The sequence below is a fragment of the Chamaea fasciata genome, unplaced genomic scaffold (assembly GCF_029207755.1).
Source record: "Chamaea fasciata isolate MVZ Bird 193981 ecotype frontalis unplaced genomic scaffold, bChaFas1.0.hap1 SCAF_18, whole genome shotgun sequence".
NCBI classification, from domain to species: domain Eukaryota; kingdom Metazoa; phylum Chordata; class Aves; order Passeriformes; family Sylviidae; genus Chamaea; species Chamaea fasciata.
In genome coordinates, this window is record NW_027094103.1 from 1469886 (window position 1) to 1485072 (window position 15187).

Sequence of the window (15187 nt, forward strand, 5' to 3'; positions counted from 1 at the left end):
TTTCCTGCAAGGAGGTTTCCCTCCAAACCCCCTTGAAGTGATTTGAACACCATAGGATAAACACACAGGTACAGTGTCAGGACATTGGGGCTGGAATCCTTTTTATAATGAATTTGGAATTTTAGAACAGGTATTTGATCTCCTTCCTTACTGACAAGTCTAACTGACCAGATGGCTTTGCCAGAACACAGCCCAGCACAAAATATGAACCACTTGGCCACGGATCTCCAAAACTGAAAATTTCCATGTGGCTTCTCTGTGCAGCCCGAATTTACTCATCTGTTATGTCCAGGGATGCTCTGCAGCAGTGAAGTACACTAACCAAACACCTCCAAATCATGTGACACTCATGCTTGAGTCTGAAGGGATTAAGAGATTCCAGCCCAAAGTAAAAGAAAACAAGCAAGCTATTGTATTCTGCATTAGAACACAACTGTGCCTTGACCATAATCCACCAGCCAAACCTACAATGAAAGCTGAGTGGACCTCAAAATATTTACCTTGTTCCATCTTCCCCCTTTTTTCCTCATAGAGTTCAGATTTTCCCAAAGTGCAAAAAGGTGCATTCTTTTGGAAGTTACTCAAAGAAAGGTTCACTGAACATAGACAAAGATGATAATTTAATTATAATGGCTATCCAACCAGAATATAATGCCCTGTTCACAGCAAATTCCTGCTACCAGCAGTGAGAGAAAATTAAGAATCTGAATTCTCAAATGTACTCATGACTAGTATGTTCACCAATCAGCACACAATTAAGCATTCCAGTTCTCTAATTGTAAAGATGAACACTTGTTTGATAAGGATTAGTCATTAATTTGATGAAAAGCTTATCCACTCTCAAAAAACCATGCACAGTGTTTAGATGGATAGAAAAGTTCTGCAGGCAACGGCAGTAAATTTGCAAGTTTACATTAAGTACACTTCACTTGCTTTCAAGCTTCCATTTATTAAAGGAAAATAATCAAAATAATCTAGAAATGCAATCTGCTTAGACATTTTAGTCAGGTTTCTTGGATCAAAAGTTCAACCATGCCTACACTACACTAAGTATTTGCTCTCAGAAGTGAAAAAAGAAAGGAAATAAAATTCAAATACAACAATTAAAAAAAAATCAAGGCTATCACGTCAAAACACTTAAAAGAAAGGTGTTTCTACTGTGGTCAGACCACAGCAACATGGCTGCAGAGAGTTCAGAGAAATGTCCTTACATTAAAGTTCAAGCCAAGTCGCTCTGTGATATGGCAGGTGAGTCTTCCTCTCACTGCCTCTAATTTGGGCTCATCTGTTCTTTGTCAGGAGACAGACAAGTATTTGAAAAGCCTGAACTGAGACCCACAGAACAGCAGAAGTCAGCTTTGACAACAGTAATTTTAGCTGGAGAAGACACCAAAAGCTGGATGCAGGTAAAACTGAGGACAGATTCCAGCGGCAGCACATCCAGCACTAGGTCTGAAAAGGTCTCCAAGCCCAACAAGAATGCAGCAACCAGCAAAACTTCCCAGCTGCTCATCTCCCTCTGGTTTTAGTTTCCATGAGAGCAATTACACTCTGGCAGATAGCAATGGAACAAGCAAAGCTTTCCCAGGTACACATTTAGGTCAATTATGGCTCCCAGAGATGAGATCAGACAGCCAGGGCCTCTGCCTTCCTCCCTGTCCTCATCCACTTGCAAGGAGAACAAGGACAGTCAGGCTGCTGAGTCTCTCCTAACTACTGGATAGGATATTCCAGGGAAATGCTTTCCATCGATTCCAGTCCTAGGAATACCAAGGAAACTTTCCACCAATTCCAGACCTAATGGCAGCCACTTCCCTGAGGAGCTTTGGACTTAAGCTCATTTTGAATGGCCAGAGTGATATCATAAGAATGACAGGACAGATCTTAATGGTAGATCAGCTGCTAGACTGGATCCTTCTGACACCTCCTGTGCAAAACTGAAACCTCTCTTTCAAGAATACCTGAAGTTACTTCACTCAGGTAGCATCCTGTGTAGGATGTGGAGGGTATTAAGACTCCACAGCCATAGTTCCACCAGTACAGTTCAAATAAAGTGTTCTTAATCTCTCTGTGCTCAGTCTTTTTGTTAATAGCTTCTTTAACCCACCCTTCAGCTTCACTCAACTCTTCAATACTTTCAACTACTACTCCTAGCAACTAAAAAACCAAAATCAGTATTCTAGTAGTCTACCCTTGACCTAGACAGTGCTAAACTCTACATGACAGGGAAGATACTCAAGGGAAGATCTGATTTTCCACCAGTTTTCTGAAATCCTGACACCAGCTGCACAGAAACTCCAAAAAATAAGAATTCTACTTGCCCAGAACAGTCAAACCTCAGAGGAACCGAGGAGTCAGACTCACAGGGCCTGGGAGTCTTATGATGCACATGAGCCCTACATGAAAGGCTGCTCTGAGGGTGACCCGGGGAGATGCCCTGCGGTGAGTCCTGCCTTTGCTCTGCTCTCCAAGGGCACTCAGGAAACCAATCAAGTGCATCTCGTCTTCACAGACTCCATGTCAACCTACACAGACAGGATTTCTGTCCCCTCCTGCCTCAGGTGCCTGGCAGCAACTTCCCCCAGGCACTTCCACAAGCAGAAAAAGCAGCACTGGGGAAAACAAGTCTCAATTTGTCAGGAGTCTGCCCTTTCCTGGTTGATACAGAAGTCAAACCCCTCCTTTAAAGGTACAGGGGAAAAGAAACTATTTTTATTTCTCTGTCCTTTCAGGTAACACCACAGAATTAATGATTTGATTACAGCCCTAGCTTGCAGTCCCAAACTTGGAGAAGCAAATGAGGCCCACAAAAGGGCAACACAAAACTGTTCTACCAGTGTTTCTATAAATAATGTCTATACCAGTGCACAAATCTCTGGTATTCGAAAGAAAAACTACAAAGACTTAATTATGGCAATGCAGCAGCCTTCCTCCACAAATTCAACCTGAAGTGTACTACCTCCCCCCATACCGATTATATGTTCCAGAAACTAAACCTCAGAGTACCAGAACAATCCAAAATACTTAGAGACTATTAGACTTGTATATACAAAAGACTTCATCATACAGGCAGGCACCCTACAGATTTATTTAATGCTACTTTGTTTTCAGAAATCTCAGTTAAAGAAAGATTTATACCATTTTCACTGGTTTTCCCTGACAAAAATCTTTCTTAAAAGAGAGTACAAGAGCCTTGGGTAGAAGTCTTAGCCATGGGCCTGGTGCGCTCACAGCAAGGGAGAAACACATCCGGGAAGTTACTTGGACAATTATGTTCCCTTGAAAAGTAGGAAGCAGAGATTCCAGTGGGAAAAGTCTTTTTCAATTTTTATCCCAGTAAGGGCTAAACCAAGCAGGATCTGAGAGGTTAAATCTGGAATATCTGCTAGAGATAGGTCCAGTAAAGAATAACTTCAGTTCTGAAATGAACCCAAGACAAGGTCACTCTGCAGAGGATGTAGGAGTTTTTGGAATAAAATTGGATGGAGGGGAGCACAGAACACACAGCTTGAGATCAACACACACAGAATGGAAGAAGACAGTTAAATACCAAAGTAACAGAATACAAGCCTTTCCCACATGGATATTCACTGCCTTCTAGGCCACGTTCTGGAAGCTCTGAGCCCCATGGCAGCCTTCCCTGCTGTCCAGTCCCAGAAGTCCAAACACTGGAACATTCCCTGTTATGGCTCTCCCTCTGAAAACACACCCCAGTCAGAGTGGTGGTCTGTTCTGGCAGCCCTTTGGAAAGGGGACTAACTTCCAGCTCTTCCCAAGTAACCAGGGACTAACACCAAGTTTGTGATTTCATTCCAGCTTCAAGCTAATTCCACAGGTGACAGGATGACTGTCCAAGCCACACTCATCTAGCACTAGTTCTAATGCTTCACCAGATACACAATCAACTCTGGAGCTGACCCCCAGCAGGCTGTTTGCAGCTGCAAAATCATCTGGTGAACAACCAATGCCCCAGAAGTCAGGGGCAGACCCCGGATGAAGCTCCCTACAGCATCCCCAGCCTCATCTCCATCGTGCTTTGTCAGCCCATCACAAGGAATGCTGCAAACAACAGCCAGATGTGCTGAGCAAGGCAAAGGACAACTGGCTTTGCTTGCCACCTCCCAGGGCTCCTCCAAGCCTCAGCTTCTTTGATGTTCTGCCCTCCTCCAACTAACACCCAACTGGGAAGTTGCATTTTGAAGTATTTACAATTCAGTAGTTTGGTTCAATTTCTCTTTAAAAGGGGGTTAATACTACTTAGGATCTATCTGCTTGTGTTATTGAGGACACATTTCAGTACTGGCATGAGTGGTTATGTACAACTGCCTGCCCACATGCCAGCCCACCACTGATGATTTACAGTTCTTCACTGCATTCCTAATCAAGAGGAAATATAATGGATTTACTACTCCAAAACCAACTTCCACTGGACTCCTGCTCAAAGTATTCATTTTTCAGAAATGGCAATAATTCAATACAGCAGCTTGGATAAGTTTAGTTACAGTATCACTGAATAAGGAACATCCACCTTCAAGTCCTCTGAAATCCAGCTCCCCCAAGGAAGGCCAAGAACACCCTATTTAGGAAGTCTTTTGCAGAGCCTGCCCTCCTTCTTATCAGAGTTTGGAAGAGTTCCAACACCACGATAGCTATTACAATGTCATTAGCTGCCTCACTCGTGCATATACACACAAATTCCAAACAAACTTCCAGATGGATCTTACCATAGTCACCTCGTTGCAATTATTTTCAGCATTAACACCCATGAGGAGGAACAGTGCCTCTGAAGTATCCAGTTGACCCCAGGAAACCCTACGGAGCATACCTCCAGTTACCAGCTTAACCTGCAGCCACACTCAGGTGTCAAAACAACGGCTGTTTTCCAGACTTCACTGGAGATTCCAAGTCTGAGGAGTTTCAGAAGACAAACCAAAGCCAGGAATCACCAACTGTGTCTCCAGCGAAGCCTTTACAAACAGTGCTTCCTGCTGGAAATCCGTGACCCAAGAAACAGCTTTTCCATTTCTATCGACATTCCAGAAAGCCACCTGTTTGCCCTCCCTCCCTTCCTCCCCAGCGCACTTTGCATGGCTCTGCAGGCCCAAGCCTCACTTCCAGGTGCACACTGGTACTTCCTGAAGGAGAACAGAGCACTTGTGGCTCAGAGCAGCACAACCTGACACCTCGTAACAGACTGAACATCAGAGATGCTGCTGCTTGCAACAAGATCATGCTGCATTTCCTCCCTGCTACTACAGGCTGGTTCCTCCCTGTAGCTCTGAGCAGCAGGGATGGGCTCAAGATTTCCTTAAGGGATGACACATTACCCCAGGAAGATCTACAGGCAGCTGGGGTCACCTCCTTGACACCACTACCAGAAACCATTAAGCAGGTGAGGGGAAGAACAGGTCGGGGCTATTCATGCTCCAGTTTACCCTTAGGTTTCTGTGGTATCAAGTCCATTCTGTCAGTGCTTCTCAACTGCTCAAAGCAAAGGGACAAATTTTGGGCTGTTTTGCTAAAGCCTCCCTCCAAATAAGGCCGGTTGACACCAAAGGAGGCTGTGGTTTGTGACCTCTGCCCATCCCACAAGCAGCTGACACGTTTGCAAGCCAAAGCACACAACAATCTTGCACTGTGGGGCTACCACATCCAAGGTAGAAGGTGAAAAGCAGCAGGAACCGAGGGCTCCAGCTCTCTGCTGGGCATAAGAAACAGCCTCAGTAAAATATTAGCATTTCAAATTCCGGAATTGTCACTGGCTTCACTTCGAGGTCTTCACTTTGTCACTAACTTCACTTTGAGGTCTTTCATGCAAACCATCCAGTCATCCTGAAATTCTGAGGCACCACAAAGAAAGAAATACTTGCCTTTTAACAATCCAGTTATTCACAAGAACTACAGCACAGAGTCCTAAGCATATCCCTAAAGTTTTCCTGACAGCACTGCGAAATTACGGCACCAATATCCAGAAGAGGACTGAAGTTACAAGACATGAAGCTCATTTCTCAGAGTTTAAAAGCCACATGGGATCTCACAAGCAGATCTTTATACCACCAGCTACTCAGGCTGGAGACAAACGCAGAACAGTTGCTCGTTATTTCTGGGACAATTCAGTATCTAACCGGTTATCTGGAGAGAAACATGACATTACTTCGATTCAGTCAGTGAAAGCCACCATGGAACACATACATGTTTAAGTATCTGGACATTTCATTATGGTTCACAGGATTTGACATGCACTAATTTGGCTGTTTGGAGTCACCTGCTCTGAAGACACCACCAATATTAACTGGAAGAGTCCTATTCTGTTGTCTCCAGTTACAATTGCCAGTAGGAAGGCACCAGAGCAGGAACAGCCTTCACAGCCCTTCCAGCTGTGCAGGTGAAAAGATCTCAAACTCCATGCTGGATGCCAACCCTGTTCCTCCAGACACAACTCCTCTTCCCCATCCCATCAGACTTGCCAGGCTCCTGCCCATTTACTCCAGCAGCCCAAAGATCCCCTTCTCCTTAAGTTACTCCTTTTTTCCAGGTTACTTGCCAGCAAAGCACTGCACAGCCACGTTCCTCCTACTCCTCCAAGCTGACAACATATTTCTCTCCATCATCCTAGCTTGCACGTAGGTGGAATGAGATCTGAGATAAAATATTGTATCCTCTATTTCAGAAGCCTGGGCAGGCTCCATTTCTGTCTCCTCCAGCTGCAGATGGCCATTTTTACGGAAAATAAATAAATAAAGTGAGAGCTTATCAAGTTGACCTATTCCACTTCTGTGGTATCATTTGTGGGCTGTGTGGCTTGTTCCCTGAGCAGGTTAACATTGATATTTTAATAACTGCTAGTGCAGACAGTTCACGCAATAGCTACTGACAGTACCCCAGACAGGCACCTATAGCAGTGCCAGTGAGAGAGAACTCAGCCTGGCTCTCAATTTATCATTCCTATAACCTGAAGTGGGACAAGAGCACCTTTCAGTGCAAACACCCAGTAAAACATCACTGTTGGTGCACCTCTGCCCTTCCCCAAGCTCCAAAGCAGGCAGAGAATCACTTGTCACTGATGCATTTTAGAACCTCATGCCCTGCCTTCACTTATCTGCACAAAGTTTCAACACTCACAGCCCAACGTTTCCTGTGCTAGGAAAGGAAGAACCACTTCTATCTCTCAAACCCACTGTAATCAGTAACAGCTGAAGCAAAGCAGGTATCAGATGTCAGCCTCCTCCTCTCCAGTTTACAAGCACTCCTTCATAAAACCTCCTTCATCTCCACCAAAAAAGTTCATTTCCAAAGACCACATGCTTTAGTAGCAGACAAAAGGCATCTCAGTTCTTTATCTGAAGCTCAGAGCATGACAGGTACTACAACAAACCTGTCACAGCTCCCTCCATCACGCTGCCACCTCTTCCCAGTAGACTCACCTTTATAATATAAATAATATAAATATGCCTTTATATTTACCAGAAAGCCAAGCTGCGCTTCCACTCAGCACTACCTGACATGATTCACTAGCCAAGTTCTTGTCTTCTAAAAGAAAGCCTTATTGCACATGGCTGCATCACACAAGAAAACAAACAGGTGAAGCACACAGAAAAGCGCCTGTAAGACCTGAAGTCTGCAAGAGTTACAAGCTCACACCCAACCTTCCCACAGTAAGGGATGTGTGCACAGAAAGGAAAGAAATCAGTTTCCTGTACAGAGTTGTGAAGAAACACCAGGTCTCATCTGCTGATCAAAAAACATTCTCTAAAAGAGCAAGAGCAGGAACAACTTCAATGCAAAAACTTAACTCCACGTTGAGGGGGCAAAACACTTACCAGAGAAGGGCAACATCTGCTCATATCCCAGCGAAAGAACAGGACTGTTAAAAGGAACACGGGGAAGAGGCGCAATTAAAGCACCAAAACCATATAAATAAAAAGCCCTAACAAGCCCCACTTATAAAAGGAACGGGAATTTCGGCCGCACGCACAAGGGCAGCTGAACACTGCTGACACCACAGCCCCAGCGGCCGGAGCAGCCGAGCAGGGGCCGACGGCTGCCGCCGGCACGGGGCGATCTCCGGCCGGGCTCGGTGGGGACCGGCCAGCCCCGCGGGCCGGGCAGGGGGGCGGCAGCGCCGGGCGAGGCCCGCACGCCACGGGCCGTCCGAGTCCCCGCGCCCCGGGGAGCCCACCGCGCCCCGGCCGCCCGGACCCCGCAGCGCAGGGCCCGGCCCGGGGCCGCCCGGCATCGCCGCCCGCCCGGGAACAAGAGGCCGCCGCACCGCGGCCGCGGGGCCGGGCCGCCCTCTCCTCCTCCTGCCGGCCGTGCCGAGCGGAGCGCAGCGGAGCGGGGCCGAGGGCGCCGTGCCGGCCCCACCGCCGCCCCTCTCCCGCAGCCGAGGGGGCGTGTGCGGCCCTCAGTGACAGCGCGGCCGCGCTCCGCCAGGCCCCGGCACGGCGGGCCGGCCCTCCCCGCCACGGGACAAGGGGCACGCCGGCGGGTCCTTACCGCTGGGCAGGGCATGGCGCGGAGCCCCCGCCCGTGCCGGGGCGCGGCGTCCTGCCGGGGCCGGGGTCGCTGCGGGCTCGGGGCCGCCGTCGCCGCCTCACGGACACAACAACATGGCGGCCGCAGGGCCTCCTCCCTCCTCCCCCCGCGGGGCGGGGCCGGGCGCGCGCCGCTCCCGCCCTCCGCTCTGAGGGGAGGGGAGGGGAGGGGAGGAGAGGGGAGGGCAGGCGGGGGGCGGCCCCCGGCCCGCGCTGTGGGGACCGTGCGATCACGGAATCAGGGAAGCACGGAATCGTGGTGTCACGAAATCACGGCGTCACCAAGGGTGTTAGATCATCTACTGGTTTAAGATCATCTACTGGTTTAAGATCGTCTCTTCCAACCGTCTGCCCAGCACCACCACCGTAGCCCCTAAAGCACCACGCCACATCACTCAGCGGCAGATAGAGACGGCTCTTGAACGCCCCGAGGGAGGGTGACTCCACCACCTCCCTGAGCAGCCCCTTCCAAGGTCTGACCGCCTGTGCGGTGAAAAGTTTTTTTTCTAATCTTTAACGTCGCGGCCCGGCTCGCCTCAGCGCTCGCCGTGCCCTCAGGAGGCGGCTGCCGTGCCGCGGCCCCTCAGAGGATGAAAGGCAGGGCCAGCAGGGATGAGTAAGGGACTGAGCATCTCCCTGAGGAGGAGACACTGCGGGAGCCGGGCCTGGCTAGTCGGGAGAAGGGAAAACTCAGAGGGGATCGCATCAATCCGTGCAAATATCTCCAAGGGGTGTCAGAGAAGAGTGCCAGACTCTTGTCAGTGGTGGCCAGAGACAGAACGAGGAGCAATGACCATAAACTAAAACACATGAAGTCCTACTTCAACATGAGGAAGAGCTATCCATAGAGCAGAGCACCGGATCAGCTGCCCGGGGGAGAATGGAGACTCCCTCTTTGGAATAATCCAAACCCTGGACGTATTCCTGTGTCACCTGCTCAAGGTAACCATCTCCAGGGGGTCGGGCTGGGTGATCTCCAGAGGTGCTTCCCAGTCCCAGCTATTCTGTGGTTCTGTGAAGATAACTCGCCCCTTCCCCATTATCCCCCTGTGAGGTCCATGAGCCTGGCACTGGCTAAGTGAGGCTGTGGAACAGGCAGGGTCTCAGCAGAGGTCTGGCAGCCACCTCAGCCAATCTGTGAGTCAGGTAACAGTGGAAGTGTGTGCTGAGGGGGGCTGAGGTGTGTGTTCCCACACCTCGCAGCATGCACTGCCATCCATCTTCCTCAGGATCCTCAAAAACCCCTGGAGAAACACCCTGTTCCACTATAACCTGAGATTAGCTCAGTTGGTCAGTGCATGGTGCTGATAACACCATGATAACTGAGCTGTGGGTTCAGTCCCGGTGAGGTCCATTCATTTAAGGCTTGGACTTGGTGATCCTCGTGGGTCCCTTTGAACTCAGAATATTGTGTGATCTACAGAAGCCATTCTGGTGCACAAGGTCTCCTGGCCGAGGTTTCCCGCGTTGCTTTGGTGACATCCAGCTCAGCTGCAGGAACATGTGTGGCCCCACGCCACCAGGCCACGCGCAGTCCAAGCCACCCTGCGCCGCCCGCGGCTCCTAAGGCATGAGGTAATGGGGAGCTGGGAGCCAGCCCGAGGCAGGACTGCCAAAAAACACATGGAAACTGAGAAACAAGTGATAAAGCAAAAGGCCTGTGAGCTGCTGGCTACAGAAAACACAGGAAAGCTGGAGAGTGGCAGCAGTGTTGGAGGTGGCAGGAATGTTGCTGGTTCCAAAACGAAGCTCTACCTAAGTCTTGTGCAATGGAGCTCCTTTCCAGCAGCAAGATTTATATCTGGGTTTTGTTGCAACTGTGATGGATCATTAATGTTTTATTTTTATACATATCTTTAATTTACAATACTGTATGTAGGTCAGGTTGTACTTTTGCGGGAGATTTCCACCTGCTCCTTATGTTTGCCTTGATCTGAAATGAAATGCTTGCAAGTAGCTATAAAATGCACTCCTAAATTATCCACAGGACTCTCCCTCTGAGTCCAAGGCTAGTCATTGTAACAGATGGACCTCAGTCTGTCATTAGGTCATGTCTAAGCTGGAAGGAGCATAAGTGTTCAGAGGAAACAATGCAAAATACAGAAGCCTGTGCCTTCACACTCAGATATGAGCCACGCAGTGAGTTGTGTTCTGGTTTGGCTCCCTTGGTCAGGGACAGCAAACATTTGAAAGGAAGTTAATCAGCCCCTCTGAAGGGATTTTTTTCCAACAACAAGCCATCATCTGAATGCAAATGTGATCTAAATGTCCATATGTACTTTCAGAGGAACTTTGGAAGAAATACAGGTAACTGAAGGGAAAAACAGCATTCCTGGCCTGTTTACACTCAAAAGGAATGAAAATATGTAGAGCCAGTAGAGCTGTAGCTGAAAAGGATGTGTGTTGACAGCATCAGCAAGCAAAATATGAATTTTGAGAAGTCCCTGTTAAATGTTGCCTTTTCAGTGTGCCTGGAGGGAGATCAAATGTGACCTACTTTGGGAAGCTGGATCCTGGAGACCTGGGGCTCCTGTACAGCAGAACCTGCTGCGTGCTCCTTCTGGTCCTTAAAGAGGGGGAAATCCTGCAGTGCCATCCCTGTGACAGGAAAAGCTGGCACTTCCAGCTGCTTGTTATATTTATACAATTTATCTTTACCAGTCTGGTCACACACAGTGGATAGAGACATTCTGTGTCTTGTGTCCCAAACCTCTCTGGATCTTGTGTTCCAGTCTATTTTTTAATACATAGCCCTGTGTTAAGTGACTTTTGCTTCTATTTTCTATGATGATCAGGGCAAAGGATGAGAATTTTTTTATGGAAATGGAAATTACTGGACCCAAAGGGAGAGCAAGGCCTGTGAGAACCTGACACACAGCTCAGGGAACGAGGTGTTCCCAAACCCAGAGTCCTGAAGGACCTGGAGTGTATCGAGTACAGGGGTTTTAATTTGGGAGGTGGAGGGTGGTAATGAATTATGGAGGAACTCCTGAAGCACTGACTGGTTTTAAAGCAGGAGGAAGTAAAGCAATCCAGCCATTTATACACCTGTTAGTGTGACCTCAAGAGCATTAAAAGATTAAAATATAAAATAAAAAGGAAAAAGTTGGGGTCAGACAAGAAAGTTAAAAAACGTAAAATAAAAATGTGATGTGTCTTTACACATGCACATACATAAAGATTGATTGCTTTTAACTAAGATTAACTAAGAATATACCCTTGATAATTGTTTCCTAGACATGGATATATAATAGACGTATTAACTTATTCAGTAAATTGATGGAAAGCAGGTCCATTAGAAAAGATAGCTTGGTGGAAAAGGTAGGGAAGTCACCTCAAACATACACCAGCTGTGGATGCACCAAGGAAATTTGTGGGATTACAAAGGGAAGAGTGGGTAGAAAGTTCCTGGATTCCCATGTTCCCCCGGGCAGCCTCACCTCCCTGGATCCCAGGATGACAGCCTGACTGTGTGTGCTTTTGCTCTTGCACAATATTTTTCAGACAGGCCTTGGAACAAAAGGTAGGAGGGAGCTGATGGCATTTGCTGATGGCACAGAGCTGGGAGGCACTGGCCATGCAGCAGGAGTAGCTGTATTGCTGGAAGCACTGGATAACACGGAGTGCTGGCACACTGGAAATGGGATGAAATTTAATAGTGGAAAGTACAAGGTCATGCCCTTGGGGATTGCTAACAAGAATCTCTGCTGCAAGCTGGGAGCTCATCAGTTGGAAATGACAGAAGAAGGGAAAAATCTGGGTGTATTTGTTGATCTCGAGGTGACGACAAACTCCCAATCTGAAGCAGATCTGACAAAAAGCACACATCCATGGAGGTATTTCCAGGAGAAGGGGAATGTTAATGCCATTATAGAAGCCTCTGCTGCAACATTCTCTGGAATCATGCATGCAATTCTGATCACTTTTAATCAGGGGACACAAACTTAAAGTGTGACTGGAAAGTAACTGTAGGCTAATCCTGATTTTTTTTTTCTTATACGAGGATCTTGATATAATTTGTTTAGTCAGAAAACCTGAATGCTGAGGAAAGATACAGTTGTTCCTTGTGAAACTTAGGGAGTAAACACAGCAGTAAACACATCTCCCTTAAGAGCAAGGGTGATGTTCCTGTACGTGAAAACAAGTATCCGATGGCCACGAGAAGTCTGGGCTGAAACATGAGAACACCAGAGCTTCCAACAGCTCAAGTCCCGAGGCTCTGGGTCATCCTTCCCAGAGCTGCTGTCCCCTGATGCCGTTGATACCAACAGCTGACCCTAAAAGCCCAACAAGTCCTTCCCAAACCGCTCTTACCTTTTTTGAGGCGCAGCCACTGAGTTACCAACTGGCTTCTTACTGAAAGAAAAGAGGTGCCTGGTGTGAAAAGATATTCCTTGGGCTGCAGTTGCAACCCAAATGTCACTTGAGTTATTGGCTGTGTTAAAATCTGCACATGGAGGTGGTGAGGTTAGAGCATCCTGTCCTGGGTCACCCCACCCTGGTTCCTCAGATCACCTTTCCAGAAGCTGCTCTCGTGCCCATCCTGTACAGGAGCTGCAGTCCTGGAGTCATCCCCACCTGGAACAGGGAGAAACAGCAAAACCAAAGGTGTGCCAGGTCCTTTCCTGCCCCTGGTACCACCCTGCGCCCTTTAATACACTTTCCTCCTGTGGCCCCAACAGCCACCTCAGCGTCTGTCGGCTGTTTCTGTTATGATGAAAAACTGATGGCAGGGTTAGATATGTCTCTAAAAAAACAGTCAGCACACCAAGTCCTGGTTCAGGAAGTACAGTCAGACCACGGAACGCAGGGCAGTTTGCTTTCTCAGGGCTCCAAACTGGTTCCCTTGGCCAGTTTTTTACCCAAAAACACCTCTCCTCATCCCTTCTCTCCTACTTGGTTTGGGTTTTCATCTTTTATCCTATTTAAATGTTTCACTCATTTTACTCTCCTGAGTTTTTGATTAATGCCTAGAAAGAATGCTGACCCTGACCACAATATTTACACTGTGTTCCTCCATGTGTAGGTGTTTCCATTCTTCCTGCTCCCATCCAACAAGTGCTGTTGGATTATTCATTCAATCCAAGTGGCAGCAGGTGACATTGGGGTCAGCACAACATGAGGGGCAGCCCTGATTCAAATGTGCCAGGAGAGAGGCACTGCCAGTCATCCTGATGGGGCCCCAAAACAGATGCTCTGACTCATTCCCTTGCAAAGTAGATGAATAATTTGAAAATAATGAGATTTTTATTACATACATATCATTTTGTGTCAGAACATTTTGCAAGAGCCTCATTTTGGGATTTTTTTGTCTTGTAATAACCCCGTTGTACAGCAAGATGTGCCATTAGCGACGCTTTGCTGCAGGGAAGGAGCACGTGGACACTGCCTTGGCTGCCCATCGAGATGATTATCACAGGACTACTCAAATAGGAAGATTTGGGGGACTCAGAACTTCAAATTCAGTGGAACAGAGCAACATTTTTGAGCAAGCACTGGAAATGACTTTGGGGACCATGTTTCCAGGTAGGAGCACACCTGGCTGAGCCTGGCTCTGCAAGGATACCACCTGGAAGTCAAAGCTGAAGCTACCAGTATTGAGGATGTGCCAGGAGCTCAGTGTGGGCAGAATGTCCAGAAATCTTGGTTTATAGATGCTTATGTTATTTTCTTTAATCGACTAATAATCCATATGAGATTATTATTAGATTAATATGGCTTTGTGTTAGACTCATTATTTTCTCCTGTGAGTCCAGGGTGGGAGAGTTGGGTCTGTTCAGCCAGGAGAGGAAGAAGGCTCCAGGGAGACCTTCCAGTGCCCTAAGAGGCTCCAGGAGAGCTGGAGAGGGACTTGGGACAAGGGCTGGAGGGACAGGACACAGGGAATGGCTTCCCAGTGCCAGAGGGCAGGGATGGATGGGATATTGGGCAGGAATTGTTCCCTGGGAGGGTGGGCAGGCCCTGGCACAGGGTGCCCAGAGCAGCTGTGGCTGCCCCTGGATCCCTGGCAGTGTCCAAGGCCAGGCTGGACACTGGGGCTTGGAGCAGCCTGGGACAGTGGGAGGTGTCCCTGCCCATGGCAGGGGTGGGAATGGCGTGAACTTTAAGATCCCTTCCCACTCAAACATTGTTTTCTTTGTGAGCTAAAACATAAAAGGTTGAAAGCATTTTCTGCTGAACCTGTCTTTTCTCTGGAAAAGCAAACTGGCACAACTTTAACCTGTGTCATGTGCTGTGTTGCTACAACAAAGCTGCCTGAAAAAAATGCTTCTCATAATAAACCATATCTATTTTCCTTAATAAGCACTTAATCACCTTCCTCCCGAGGTTGGATAATTAGAGAAACAGCAGGCAAAGAGAGGGCAAGAAGCTGTTGAATCGGAGGAGCTGCTTGAAGTATCATTAGAAGATGATATTATTTTAGCTGAAAATCTTCAGTTCTTTCCTGTAGACACAGCCTGGTAATCTGCTCAGGGCTGTGCCTGCTGGGAATTCCCACCCACAGGGACTTGCACCATTAAAACTCCGAAGTTGAGCAGTTCTTATTTCCTCTGGCCAGGTGGAGGCTGTACCTGCAGCCTCCTGGAGCCATGGGAACTGGCATTCCTGCCCCTGCACTGCTGCAGTGCCAGGCAGGGGGTCAATTAAGAAGC

The 15187-nt window shown here is 47.9% G+C and overlaps 1 protein-coding gene across 6 annotated transcripts in view; it reads right to left on the reverse strand.

Annotated features, from left to right (window-relative positions):
- Window positions 1–8629, reverse strand: part of MTMR3 (myotubularin related protein 3) — a 74864-nt gene extending 66235 nt beyond the window's left edge. For 5 of the 6 annotated variants that reach the window (XM_066199954.1, XM_066199953.1, XM_066199952.1 and 2 more), the window contains exons 1-2: window positions 8497–8629; window positions 7821–7864 (exon numbers count right to left, since the gene is read on the reverse strand). The gene's annotated coding sequence lies outside the window, so the exon portion shown is untranslated. The remainder of the gene's footprint in view (window positions 1–7820; window positions 7865–8496) is intronic. The other variant, XM_066199951.1, reaches the window with a different exon arrangement.
- Between the last annotated feature and the right edge of the window lie 6558 nt (window positions 8630–15187).